This window comes from Bos javanicus, chromosome 23, assembly GCF_032452875.1.
Source record: "Bos javanicus breed banteng chromosome 23, ARS-OSU_banteng_1.0, whole genome shotgun sequence".
NCBI classification, from domain to species: Eukaryota; Metazoa; Chordata; class Mammalia; order Artiodactyla; family Bovidae; genus Bos; species Bos javanicus.
The window spans coordinates 33,245,997-33,260,234 of record NC_083890.1 but is presented as its reverse complement, the minus strand read 5'-3'; the positions used below and the strand labels follow the sequence as shown (position 1 = coordinate 33,260,234).

General features: G+C 46.6%; 1 protein-coding gene across 7 annotated transcripts in view; it reads right to left on the bottom strand.

Moving 5' to 3' along the window:
* RIPOR2 (RHO family interacting cell polarization regulator 2) overlaps positions 1-14,238 on the bottom strand; it is a 212,917-nt gene that overhangs the window by 73,831 nt on the left and 124,848 nt on the right. The window contains exon 1 of one of the 7 annotated variants that reach the window (XM_061398706.1): positions 9,585-9,703. The exons of 5 other annotated variants lie outside the window; for them this stretch is intronic. The gene's annotated coding sequence lies outside the window, so the exon portion shown is untranslated. Of the gene's footprint in view, positions 1-8,718; positions 9,557-9,584; positions 9,704-14,238 lie in introns of those variants that run through there. One more of the 7 variants, XM_061398705.1, reaches the window with a different exon arrangement.

The window sequence follows — 14,238 nt, the reverse complement described above, 5'->3', positions numbered from 1 at the left end:
GCTTCGTGCTATGGGAGAACTCAGGCTTACGGAACATGCTACTAACTGGCAGTCATAGGAACTCTGAATTTGGGGTTTTTGTATATTTACATCCACAGCTACAATCCAGACTTGATACCAGCAGCTGCTGCTGCTCCTGCTCCTGCTGCTAAGTCGCTTCAGTTGTGTCCGACTCTATGCGACCCCATAGATGGCAGCCCACCAGGCTCCCCCATCCCTGGGATTCTCCAGGCAAGAACACTGGAGTGGGTTGCCATTTCCTTCTCCAATGCAGTGAAAAGTGAAAGGGAAGTTGCGCAGTCGTGTCCGAGTCTTTGCGACCCCATGGACTGCAGCCCACCAGGCTTCTCTGTCCATGGGATTTTCCAGGCAAGAGTGCTGGAGTGGGGTGCCATTGCCTTCTCCGTGATACCAGGCTATCTGGATTTAAAACTGAACTCTGCCTTTACCATTGTCAGTTCTCTCATCTATAATACAGATGATAATTTTACATTGGGGTCATTGTGAGAATTTAGGTAATGACTGCATGTGCCTGGCATATTGGAAATGCTATTAAATGATAGCTATTATTAATATTACACAAAACTTTTTAATTTAGATTCAATGCTTCACTATGGAAGCGGGGCTTTATGTTAACATCCAATATGAGATACAAGTAAACACATCTATAATTCAGAAATTGGGCTTTTTTTGGGGGGGGTGTTATTTTTTAAATTACAAAGACTTCAGACTCCCCTGTGTCTACATTCAGCATTGCATAATTTACTCAAAGAGAAAAGAGAATCTACATGCAAGATCTGTGTGCTGTGTGTTCCGTCGCTCAGGAACTAGAGCCCACCAGACTCCTCTGTCCATGGAATTTTCCAGGCAAGAATACTGAAGTGAGTTGCTATTTCCTACTCCAGGGGATCTTCCTGACCCAGGGATCGAACCAACATCTCCTGCATCTCCTAGAGTCTTTACCACTGAGCCACCTGGCAGGCCCCAAGGGCACGGTCTACCTGCATATATTTCCCCCCCAGCTGGACTGCAAAGGAGAGATACTCATTCCTTAAATTAAGACTACACATTCTCTCAATACTGTTTCAGTATCTCTAGCTTGATCACCGTATATTCACATACATGAAAGCTCCCTGAGCTAACGCAGCCCCTCAGCCTCTTCTGGCTCTGGCTGTTTTCTTCCATTAGTGGCAAAATAGCCATTTTGTAACATTCAGAGCCAAAACAAATTACACCTGGAAAATATCTTAATGTGAAGAAACACACTTTGAGGATCTAAAAAAAATAATAAATAACCCTTTAAAGAGTAACAGCGCATGTCATTTCTGTCCTATTTTAGCCTGAAGACTATTTGACAAAATTCAAAGGGCAAGCTTTTTTAGGGATGTCATGGGAGCCTGCAAAGGGAGCAGTTCCTGACCTTTCTTGTGTCATTATCGGGGCAGGTTTCCACTTGCAAAATATGGTAACAAACTGACAGCATTAGTCAGGTAAGAAGAGAAATAGTTGTGCTTCAGGCTCTCAATGAATTAGGCTTCAAGCAGGCCATATTTTGGTGCTTGAAGGTGTGGGCAGGCAGAACAAATCATCCCTCCCTCTCTCCAGCTTAACATTGATTTTGCTACCGAGGCAAATGGAATGGATATTCTGGAGTGGCAGACCCCAAATAAGAGTGAGAAAGGCTAGGCGCTAACCCAGCCTCTTAGACATACTAGCACCGTGATTTTGCACAAGCCAGTTAATCCTTTTGTTTCCTAACTGGTGAAACCAGGGACATTAATGTTAGTCCCGCCGACATCGTGGGGTTCTCTGGTTTAAAAGGACAATGGGTGTGCTGGAAGTTGTTGAGAACTGCAAAACCCCACAGGAATAGAAGGTGCTATTTAAACTAATGCATTATTAATATTATGTACTATTTCCAGGGGACACCTTGAACCTCAGAAGTAAACTTTAGGTATCAAGGAAGGAGGTATGTAGAAAAAAGAAGTGAAAAGAGCAGTCAGCCTGGCTGGTGAGGAAGGGCTTGCCAGGTTGGCTAGCTGTATTTGATCATGGGTTTGTCCAGCTATGTTTCATCTCCTTTCTCCATCTCCTAAGTGGGTCCCTATTTGACAACACTCCCTAAAGACTTGTGGTACTTCTACTGGACACACTGAGACAACTCTACTTTCAAAAGAAGTTACTGGGAGTCTTGCTTATTCACCTGTTGAATTAGCCAGTATGAAATTCTGTCTCAAGGCTACCAATTCCCCTTTTCCTAAATCCTCAACCAACAAACCAACCTCTGTTCGCTTCTAATATCTATTTTAAGAATGAGTTTCTCTGGCCAATATTCAACAAGAGGAAAGGTAGGCTTTAGATCTGGTTATTCTACTACTGACAACTGTCATGCTATTTATCTCACAGTGAAGAAATGTGATAGGAATAGCAAAAAATTGTGGTTTTAATTGACCTTATTTCTGCATCTGATAGTATGGACTAGAACAAGAGTGAGTCAGGAGCTAGAAAGGGCTCTGCTGCAGTCAGATGGTGGCTGGACACAGAGTAGTAGGGACCAGAGAAGCTGGGGGCTGGCCCAGGCATCTCTCTTTCTTCCTGTGGTCCCAGACCTTTCCCTGTGGTCAGTTAGTTTGGGCTTCCTCACAGCATGGCAGCCCCAGGATCATCAGATAGCTTACATGGTGGCTGATAGCTTCAAGAACTAGTAAGAAGCTGAGTAATCTTTTGTAATCTAGCCTTGGAAGTCAATTCTCTATGAGTCAAGAGAGATGGGGCGGGGGGGGGCGGGGGGACAAAAACCTCATTTCTCAATGGCAAGAGTATCACAGTCACTCTGTAGGAAGGGCCTTATAGGGTGGGAGATACTGTTGAGGCCATCTTTGGAAAATACAGTTTGAAAATACATATAGACTGTCTATATGTCAGTAATTATCCTTGATACTGATACTTATGTATAATCTCTCCTTAGTACCACCTTGCCAGCAATAGGTAACAGATCAGTTAGTAACTTCTAGTTCAGTAAAACAGGCAACTATTCTGAGGCCTTCTCCTCCTCTCCCCCTTGTGCCTTAATGACTTAATAACACTTGTTAAACTTCCTAAATATCTCAGGCATCCAATTCTGTTCTGCCATGTCCACATGCCTCCGTCCCTCAGGGCGCAGTGCATATACACTGTAGCTCGCCAGGCTCCCCATGCCTTCTCATGGCAGCTGCAATGGCTATCTGTGATTGGCACTGGATGTCATATCAAGCCCCATCTTGATGACTTCCAGTAATGAAGCCTGGAAGCAGAAAACTACATTTCCCAGACTCCCCTGTAGCTCAGATTCTGCACAATACAGGGTGCCTCCACCCGTGTGCTTGCCACAAGATTTGAAGGGGAGGCTGTGGTATTAAGCTTCCTATGGCTAATGTAATGAATTACTACAAATTCAGTGGCATAAGGTGACGCACAATTATTATCTTACAGTTCAGGAGGTCAGAAGTCTGAAATGGGTCTCATGGGGCTAAAATCAAGGTGTTAGCGCAGGTGTGTTCCCTTCTTAAGACTCGGGGGAAGAACCCAGTTCCCTGGCTTTTCTAGCTTCTAGAAGCCACCCACATTTCTTCTCCTGGGGCTTCTTGCTCCACTTTCAAGCATGCCAGCAATGCTGTATCTCTCTGGGCCGTCTTCCACAGTCACATGACCACAGCTTTTAAGGGCTGCTGAGATTAGCCTGGGCCCAGGTGGAGCATCCAGGATAATCCCAAGGAGCTTGACTTTAGCATCTTTCCAAAGGTCCTTTTGTCATGTACGGTAACATCATTCACAGGTTTGGGGGGATTAGGCCATGGGCATCTTTGAGGGGGCGGCACATTATTTTGCCTACTGTGCTGTACTTCCACCCACTCCAGTGTCCTTGCCTGGAGAATCCCAGGGACAGGGGAGCCTGGTGGGCTGCTGTCTATGGGGTTGCACAGAGTCGGACATGACTGAAGCGACTTAGCAGCAGCAGCAGCAGTATGCTGTACTTCCACCTCTCCTGTTGTCACCACTGGCAATCACCTTCACGGACTACCTGGTTTTTCTGTGTTGGCTTCCTGTCGGCTGTTTCCTGACCGTGGCAGTGACGGCTTCCTTCTGGAGAGAGCAGCTTCCTAAATCATCAGGCAGTGTCTTCATTATTGACCAGGCAGTGACACCATTACAACACGACTTTCAAAGTTGTTCCAGAAGGCTTGACGTACAGTGTGTTTCCCTGGCCTTCCTGACCCAACAATTTTGTAAGTCATTTTATTTTATATTCTTCTGCTGAGAGGATTCTATTGTCTGCAACAGAACCCCGATGCACGTTCTCAGTGCCACATCCCTGTGTATGTCTATCTTTCTCTTTTCTAAGCTCCACATATTTCTGATGGTGAACCATCACCAAGACAAATAAACTGTATTATAATTTTGGAAGATACGGTTCATTTCAAAGTGGCTAAAATGCTGCTAAGTGACTTTCTAATAGAAAAGTATGGCACTGCCATTCAAGGGTTACTGGTAGTTATCCTGGAATATTTATTTGGGGTAATTGACCTTGAACCGCTGTATCTCAGCAGGGGGGACATTAATTAGAAGGTGGACTGTCACAGTTAAGGCCAAGACCAAGTCTCTTCAGGCCTTCATATACAGCAAAAAGTAAAATAAATGCTGTCCCAGGAATAATCTCCCGGGAATTTATACTTGCTCCAGGAAACTGTCACTATGGATTTATTCCCCCTACTAGGGGAAGGAAAAATCCTGTGCTCTTTGTGTTCATCTGTGTTGCTTTTGTTATTTGTAAGGTACCTTCTCCCCAACCCCGCCCTTGCCTCTCTTCCAAAAGTCCTCCTAGAAGACAAGGACAGAAGGGGACAAGTTTGAAGTGAATGGAGTCATTGTTCCTTCAGTTCCTTCCTGAACAATTTGCTTGAGGAGAAAGAGATCATTTCCAGTGCTAGAGGTGAAAGTCACAGCATTAAACCCCAAAGACAAGTGACTTACACAAGAAAGAGTTGTAAGGCATTGTTCTGTACACACATTGTTTTTTGGGATGGTCATCACCAGCCTGGTTTTAATACCATTGCCATTATTAATAGCCTTATTTCATAATTGAGCCCATCTGACCTTTGCCAGGCACACTGCTTTGCTGTCCTGAACTGTTCTACCTTCATCTTGATCTTAAATCTAGGTCACAGGCAGTGAGTTCACACTGGATGCCTATGACTTGCTAGGCAGCATGTAAGCCCTGAGGATCCAGGAATGAACAAAATGGGCCCTCTGTGCCCTCAGAGAGCTCACAATCTTCCTAGTCTTATCTAGTGTCTTCTCTTTTCCCTTCCATTTAGCTATAATCTTACCAAAGGCACATGGATGAAATCCTCACTGACTGCTCCAGTCACAGCCTTCCTCGCCTTCCTCTGACCTCCCATAGCCCCTTTTCTAGGGTGACCAAACCAGAATCCTTCTGAGTGAAAGGGGTGCTATTAACATTTATGCTTATGCTGAGACAACAGATGCAAGCAGGGCAAACCAAGACATACGGACAGCACTCTGTCCAACACAGCTGGGTTCCTCCTCCTTCTCTACCAGACTGTGCACTTCCTAGAAGGTACAATCAGTATCTTACACTTTTATATTGAATGAAAAATTTAATTCTGGCCAGATCCCAGTGCTCCCTTAAATTACAGAACACTGTAATTTAGGACTTGGACTTCCAACCCATCTCAGAAATAAAAATGATTATTCATCACTTTATTATACTTATTATGTTTCTTTATCACTTTATTATATTTGAATGCTAAATGGTGTGAAAAACATTCCCTTTGTCTAAGACACTGCCATCCTCCATCTGGCAGAGAGCTCATCTTGAGCTTATGAAACACAACACAGAAACATTGCACCTCATTTGATTTCACTGTTGAAAAGAAATCTAATTTTCTTTTTTAATTAGTGTGATGGACGTGTGAAAACATTCATCTCCTCCACGCAGTGCTCATCAGTGTCATGTAAACGATGGGAGAAAATAAATCACAGTGGTTTCTTTTCTCGGTGGTGTCCAGGGAGGGCACCCAGCATCAGGCCATGTGTAAAATGATCTTTTCTAGGTAACTGGCCACATTCGAGAAAAACATCTATTATTTTTAGGGAATACTTCCAACTAAAGTGGGATAAGTACACTGTAACCAAAAAAACCCCACAACCCACCACCCCTCAACAATAACAACAAACCTTGGCCATTCCCCCAGCGAGGAACTTGGTGGCCTCAGAGAGGAGACAGGAAGAGGGAGGAGGACGTGTGGGTGTTTCGGTATTAATTCATTCAGGATCTGTGCATTGAGTGCTTTTGTTTCGTGGAACCGGCTGGAAGGCCTCCATGTGCACAATGGGGGAGCTTTTCATTTTCGGGGGAAAATGTGCGGAGAAACCGTCTATAAGGATATGGTTTCGAAAGTGGAGGGGAATGACGCCAAGGAGGGTTTCCTCCAGAGGAAAAGGCGCATAATTATAATCGCTCTCCTTTTCTGAACAGATCTTTCTAATAATCGCACTATGGGGTGTTTACATGACAACGGCTTCACCGAGCCATCCCGGGTCTAGGTTTGCCTTTGGGGAACCAATTATGTGCTGCTGGCCTATCTGTACCTCCTCTCCCCACCCCCACCCCCAATTCCCTTGCTTCATTATCTGTTTTCAGCTGGTATTCTTTTCTGGTTGAATGGCCACAAACACAAGCTGTCTATCTCCTCCAACTCGGTGGAGTTGGGCTTGGCAGATGAAAATAACCTTGGTAAAGGAGCCGTTCAGAAGCACGAGGCCCGGCCCATGGCCACCGAGGCGGAGGAGGCCCACGTGGAAAGTCAAATATCTGCCACTGCCCCGAGAACCCACTGTATAAACAAAACAAGACTTTCACTTCTACCACGCTTCCTCCCAAGAAAAGGAAGAAACTGAGTTTAGACCTCTGACTTCTTTTCAGAACAGAAACAAGACAGCCTTTTATCTTTTTTCCCCAACTCACTGAATGCATTGAGCAGTAAAATAAAACACTGGTTTGCAAACACTTCAGCCCAAGGGATGGTTGTTCACCCAACTCTACTATTTAATATGAAAAGTGCAGGCTGCGCTGTTCACCCTCCAAAACGGCCTCTGTCTGTGTTTTAGTCTCCTGACGCTGAGGGGTGAGTCAGTAATACATGAATTAACCCAAAATACAGCAGAGAAGGGACTTGGTTATAGTCACAACTGGGCACATGGTTGGTATCACAGCTGGGCTGTGGGGTTTTCCCACACTAGGGATGTATCCACCCAGCAACCTCAGGCTTAGGGTAGGACACCTGACTGTCATCAGAAGGGCCCCAAGTCAATGGACTTCAATAGTAAAGAGTAGAATTTTGAAGTGACATCCACAGACATAAATATCTCCTTCCCAGGCCCCCTGGTTTCTCCAGGTCACCCCTGAAGAGGGATGTATGTGTCCCTTTTCTGCTGGAAATAATCCGATTTTGCACTCAACAGAAAGAAGAGAGCCACTGCCAGCATTTGTGTTCGAGTACACAGAATTCCAGGCAAGGCAAGTCCCCAGTGCAGGCTTTTAGTTTTTCCTCACTCTAGCTGGGTATTTCTTTATATTTATACTGAAGATAAAATATTCAAAACCAAAATCTCACACTGGACTGGCAGAGGAAGAGAGAAGCAGCACCCATTGGGGGGCCTTTCGAAAAGCAACATATGCAGTACATTTTAACTTAAACAGATCTCCACTCTTCAGGTTTTCAGATGTTTGGATGCAGCAGATTTTTGGACAGACAAATGCATCAGCTTCCTGGGGAAGAGCCAGTATTTGGCAGCATCTCTGTGGCAGGGGGAGCTAGGCACAAGAGGCTGACCCCAAGGGCTGGGCTAGGAGGAGTGGGGAAGAGCAGGGAGGCCTTTTCCTCTAGTGGCTCTTCCCCTGAGTAGACATACCCCTGCAATTTGTTCCTACAGCAGGTTAGCCACTGGCTGCTTCCTAATTAACCACTGGAGAGCAGCCTGATGATGTTCATTCTTGAAGAGTTCACAGCTGACATCCCCTGCTTGGAACAGCAGCTATAACAGTCTGATGGAGACACAAAGGAGGCAGACAGTGGGGGTGAGAGGGAAAAATCAGAGGCTGTTCCAAAAAGGCTGGAGAAGCAAGAGTAAGAGGGGAAGTAAGTGAGCATGAGTATACTAAACTAGGGGGTGGCTAGGACTAGAGGAACATACTCAGAGCCAGGTAAACGTGACAGGAAACAAAAAGGAAGAACAGATCACGTGTCAGATAACAAAGGGGCAAAGGCTCAGGAGATGCCCAGTCCCATACAGAGCACAAGTACAGTCTCTTTAAGAGTGGGGGACGATTGGTCACAGTCCTAGAACTTGGCAGTGAGTGGAGAGTGGAGAGCAATTGAGGAGGGAGGAGAAAAGACAGATCCAGACTGGTTTCCAAGACAATCATGGTTGTTTCCCCTGGCCCCCAGGCTTAGACGTTTCCTCTCTGTCACTCACTCGAGCAACACGTTGGTATCTTCAGGATAAGGACCCTCTACGCTGCCAACATCCCCTCCGCACCACCCCGCCCCTCCCCCCCGATAAAAATCCGTCCAGTTATCTCGGTTTTCCACTTGCTCTCTTGCTCCCGCGGGAGCTGTCACTTCGCACGAGCGAACGGCCCAACGCTTCTCCCACCTTAACATCTGGATGGCTTCCGCTGGTCTCATTTCCAACAGCAGCTACCTTCTCCTAGACTGAGGCTCTTTATGCGCTCCCCACCATCCTGGGGGAGGGGGACAGGAGGTTACGGTCTCGCGGTAACAGAGGTGCAGATGCTTCTTTTTCCTAGACCATCTCCCACGCCACAGAAACTTGCACCGGTGCTCCTCATCAGGTGCGTCGACACTCCTTATCCCTTCTAGACTCTCATCAGCATCAGTGCCACACATTTCTCCTTCTTGCTCCCCGCCCAGTTCTCATTCCCCGACCCCACACTGCCAGTTTGGAATCCAGACTTGGAGGGATGACGCTGGTTCGTAGCCAAGCTGAATACGGGCAGCCTGGGGGCAAGTTAGCATCCCAGAGGCTGTAATCCCAGATGCGAGCTGGACTCCCCGTGGGCACTGACAGTGCCGGAAGTCGCTCGGCGGCAACCAGTATCTTAGGACCTGCATCCCGAAGCGCTCGCACCAAGCCCCCTCCCCGGACACCTAATGTCCAGCCACGCGCGTCCTCGCCCCAGAAACAATGCTTCAGTCCCCGGGCAATGCCGCGGGCCCCTCAGCACCTTCTGGGCCGGTCCTGCCACGTTCCTGGGCATCCCTCCGTTCTGCCTGCAAAAGTGCTTGTGTCCCTTTACTGCCCAGCAACTTAGCGTCTCTATCCTGTGGGCATGAAAGACCCGAACGCTCCCAGGCGGAGGAAACCAAGGACGCCCCGGTCCCAAGGGCTCCTTAACAGGCGACACTTATTCAAGCCGACGACACCCTCGCCACACAGACCTCACCCGGACTGTCAGCAAGATCAGAAGCAAAAAAGAACAAATAAAAAGGTGCACATACCTAAAGACGAAGGCTCCTTGTCATGACAAGGGGACACTTGAGGTCTCTGGCTTAGAATAACAGCCTCCGTGCCAATGCAATGCCCGGGGCCGCCCGCACCTCGGCTCTGCAGACAGCCTGAGCGCGCTCACTCGGGGAAAGGGACAAAGGGTCGCGGGACGCGCTCGGACCCCGAGCGTCCAGGCCACGGCCCCGGCGGCCGACCTCCTGCCTCAGCTCGTAGCAGCCAGCGGCGGCGCTGGCTGAAGTTGCGGGGCCGGCTGAGCGCGGAGCGAGTGCGGCGGCGGCCGCGCGGGGGGCGGGGGGCGGGGAGAGCGGGGGCGGGGCGGGCTCGGGGCCCGCGGCGTCGCCGGGGCGGGGAGGGGCGGGGGAGCCAGCTGCTTGACAGTTACTCCAGCCCAGCTCCAAAGGCTGCTCTTTGCTGTCGGCGGCCAGCTGATCGCCGCCACGCCGTGGTCCTTGACACGGGCTGGTGTCACCGCTTTGGAGTTATCCCTGGAATTCGCGCAGGGGACCGAGGGCATTGGAGGGAGACGGGAGAACAGCCGAGGCCAGCAAAGGCTCTTTCAGCTAACCTTTTGGAATTTCGAAGAGAGGCTGTGCATCGAAATAATGCGCTGGGGCGACATCGGTGACGTGTGCGTGCGTGCGTGTGTGTGTGTGTGTGTGTGTGTCTGTGAGTGTGAAGTTGGTTGCCCCTGGCAAGAGTCGTGTTGGAAAGCCCCCTTGACGTTTGCTTTGTGTGGGCTCTCGGCTAGAGCTTGTTTGAGCAGCGAGATCTTATAACAATGGGGAGAAACAGAATTGTCTTGTTTTGTTTTGGCAGATGAGAACTATACATAATATGTTTTCTTTAGGAAAGTGTGGAGCTGGCAGGCAAAGACATTCCATGGAAAGAGTCTTTGGAGTGGAAACTGTCCAATCCTGGGAACGTACAAAGACCCAGAGACAAGGTCTTGCCTCTTTTCTTAAATAGGGAATCCCTTATTAGGTCTCAGTTTCCTTATCTGTAAAGTCATCATCCTGAATGAACTGTGTACCTAGAGTATGTTAAATAGAATGGTGTATCCCTGTTCCCAACTTGGATGAGACTCAGTGAGTTTAGATATGGATGAAAAGAGAACATTTGAGGACACTGTGTCCTTACCCAGTGGTGATAAGGAGACTGCATCCTCACACCTGGGTTCTGAGACACTCAAACCATAGCTGACTTAAGGATTCAACAGGAGGAGCAGAGTGTGCTTGATGCCTATAAAGGACACCCAAGAGCAAGCCCTGGTCACCAGGTCACTGCCTTAGACCATGGAGGGCAGCCTGAGCAGTGAGTGCCTTGACAGGCTGCACGCTTCATGACAGCTGGATTTTTCCACACACCCACCTCCCTCTGTACTTCTTCCAACTGACTAGTTCCTAACAGCACTCATTTTTCCCAAAGAGACTTTCCTTCAGAAGAGAAAATGTGTTGACCACATGATACGAACATTCCAGTCTTCCTGGCAAGTTATTCCTCGTATGTGTTCAATAATTGGTATTCTGGTCAATATGTGTCCCTAGTGAGTTAGCTTGACTTGACATAATCTTTAGGATGCTGAACGCTACTGTTCATTGGTTTTCTTCTTATACTCTAGACTCTGGAGCGGATGCGCTTCCCTGGTGGCTCAGCTGGTAAAAAATCCATTTGCAATGTAGGACTGGGTTCAGTTCCTGGGTTAGGAAGATCCCCTGGAGAAGGGAACAGCTACTCACTCTAGTATTCTGACCTGGAGAATTCCATGGACTGTATAGTCCATGGGGTCACAAAGAGTCAGACATGATTGAGCGACTTTCACTGAAGCAGATGCTTTACAAGCACTGTATCATTTTTCCTAACTATAAGTTTTCATATTAAAAAGCAGAGACATTACTTTGCTGACAAAGGTCCATCGAGTCAAAGCTATGGTTTTTCCAGTAGTCATGTATGGATGTGAGAGTTGGACCATAAAGACAGTTGAGCGCTGAAGAACTGATGCTGTTGAACTGTGGTGTTGGAGAAGACTCTTGAGAGTCCCTTGGACTGCAAGGAGATCAAACCAGTCAATCCTCAAGAAAATAAGTCCTGAATATTCATTGGAAGGACTGATGCTGAAGCTGAAACTCCAATACTTTGGCCACCTGATTCGAAGAACTAACTTCCTGGAAAAGACCCTGATGCTGGGAAGATTGAAGGTGGGAGGAGAAAGGGACAACAGAGGATGAGATGGTTGGATAGCATCACCGACCCAATGGACATGAGTTTGAGCAAGCTCCAGGAGTTTGTGATGGACAGGGAGGCCTGGTGTGCTGCAGTCCATGGGGTTGCTAAGAGTCGGACATGACTGAGCAACTGAATTGACTGATAAGTCTGTAGTAGGTATTAATGCTCCCATTTCATGGATGGGAAAACCAAGATTCAAGGGAGTTAATGTGACTTGTCCAAGGTGACACAATTGAGTAAACTTTAGATACTTGTGCAAAAGCTGGATTTTGACACTTGCAAACTTGGATGATGGTGGCCCTACCATCCTGTCTGTCATATATCCTTCTTCCCTTCAGCCTGGACCTGGGTTCATCCCTGTTGTATCCTTGTTGATACTTGACAGCTGAGCCCAGGTTTTGCAGATATTTCCTTATTCTACCTCCTTTCTCTTTTACCTATTCCACGACCCCCCCCCCCCCAACCCAGTCCTTTCCAGCCTCAATAAATTTGAGAGTCATAAAGGTCCAAACAGCTCCACAACCCCTACGGCATTTCTTGGCCTCTTGATAGCTACTACAGTGGCCATAAATAAAACTGCTATTGAAACATTCATTCATACAATAAGTATTTGTGGAGATCTGAGAAAAGGATGGGGGGAAAACAAATGCTCTCCTCATGCCCCACTCAAATAGTTTACAACCTAAATGGTGATACCCCAATTAAGTGTGGGGACTGAATGACATTGTTTAAGACAATGGCAAAATAGACCACAAGGACAGGTAGGATTAAATCAGAAGATACACTCTTCCCTCCTCCCATCAAAGTAAGCAAAACCAGCAGGAGGGAGAGGATGGAACCTGGATATCCTCCTTTAAAAGATAATTAGAATTAGGGCAAGCAAAAAGTGGTTCTAAAGGTAGGTTGAGGCACTTTACAGAGGACTAAATGGAGTTCTAAATATACATAAACATCTTAGATGGGTATTCAGGGCCCTGCAGTGGGGTCTCATCTATTCATTCAGGGCTTTAAGTCATGTTCTTGTGCTAAAAAGTCCCAGTTTTCCCACGCTGCAACGACGGAGCCCACGTGGTGTGATGAAAGATCCTGCATGTCTCGACGAAGATCCAGTGAGCCACAACAAAGACCCGACACAGCCAAAAGAAATAAATATTAAAAAAAAGATTCCCAGATTTACATTTCCAACTCAGAACTCTCCTCTAAGGTCCAATATCCGAGTACCTATTTAAAATTCCTGTTAATTTCTTGCTGGCCAATTCTTGATTCTCTTCCTCATAAACCCAAACTGATCTTCCTCTATTCTTAACCATCTTAGTTAAAAATAGAATAAATGGCACCAATATCCAACCCACTGCTAGAGGGCCAGAAATCAGGAAATCATTACTGATGCCTCTTCTTTCTTCCCACACTCAATTCACCAACAAAACCTGTTGCTCTATCTCTGACAGTTCTCATTCTTGGTTACCTCTCTCCAGCTCTTCTACCACCATCCTTCTCTGGGATCCTTCATTTCTAGCCTGTATCACTGATCTCCTCGACACCACTTTGCTCTTCCCTAGAATCCATTCTTTACTGTGGCGGGACAACTTTAAGATGGTCCTTAATGATTCCCACCCCTTAGTATTCACACGCTCATGTGATCCCTTCCCCATGAGTGTGAACCTAGTGACTTACTTCTAACCAATAGAATATGGCAAATGGGCTGAGATATCACTTCCATGATTAGATGATAAAAGATTTTGATGTCTATCTTGCTAGTTGAATCTGTCCCTTGCTGGCTTTGATAAAGCAAGCTGCCATGTTGGAGACTCTTATATGACAAGAAACCGAGGTCCTCAGTTCAGTAGCTCACAGAAATGGAATCTTGCCTTCATATTAGCTCAAAAGTGGATCTCTCCTCAGTCAAGCCTTCAGATGAGACCCTAGCCCTAGAAAACACATTGATTGCAGCCTGAAGCTTTTCCTGAACTCCTGACTCACAGAAACTGTGAAATAATAAGCACGTGCTGTTTTAAACTGCTGAATTTGTGACAATTTGTTAGGTAGCAATAGATAACTCATACAGAAAGAGTAATCTTTAAAAATAAAAATTATGTTGTGGTCGCTATCCTGCTCAAAACTCTGCCTTCATTCCTCACTTATTATAAAATAAAATCAAAAATCCATGACAATGCTTACAAGATCTTGGTGAGCTGATCCTTTTCAGCCTTACTTATGTCTCCAGCCTCTCTTTTACTAACCTCAGGTCACTAAGGTCGGCCTTCTTTCAGTTCCCTAAATGTTCCAAATCACTTCTCAGAGAGGTCTTCCCTGACCACCTACATCTTTAAGTATATTCTTCCCCTCAGTTCTTCTTTTTTAATGCGCTGTGTCTTTTATAGCACCAGTTGTGAATTGAAATGATTTTCTTTACCTTTTTAG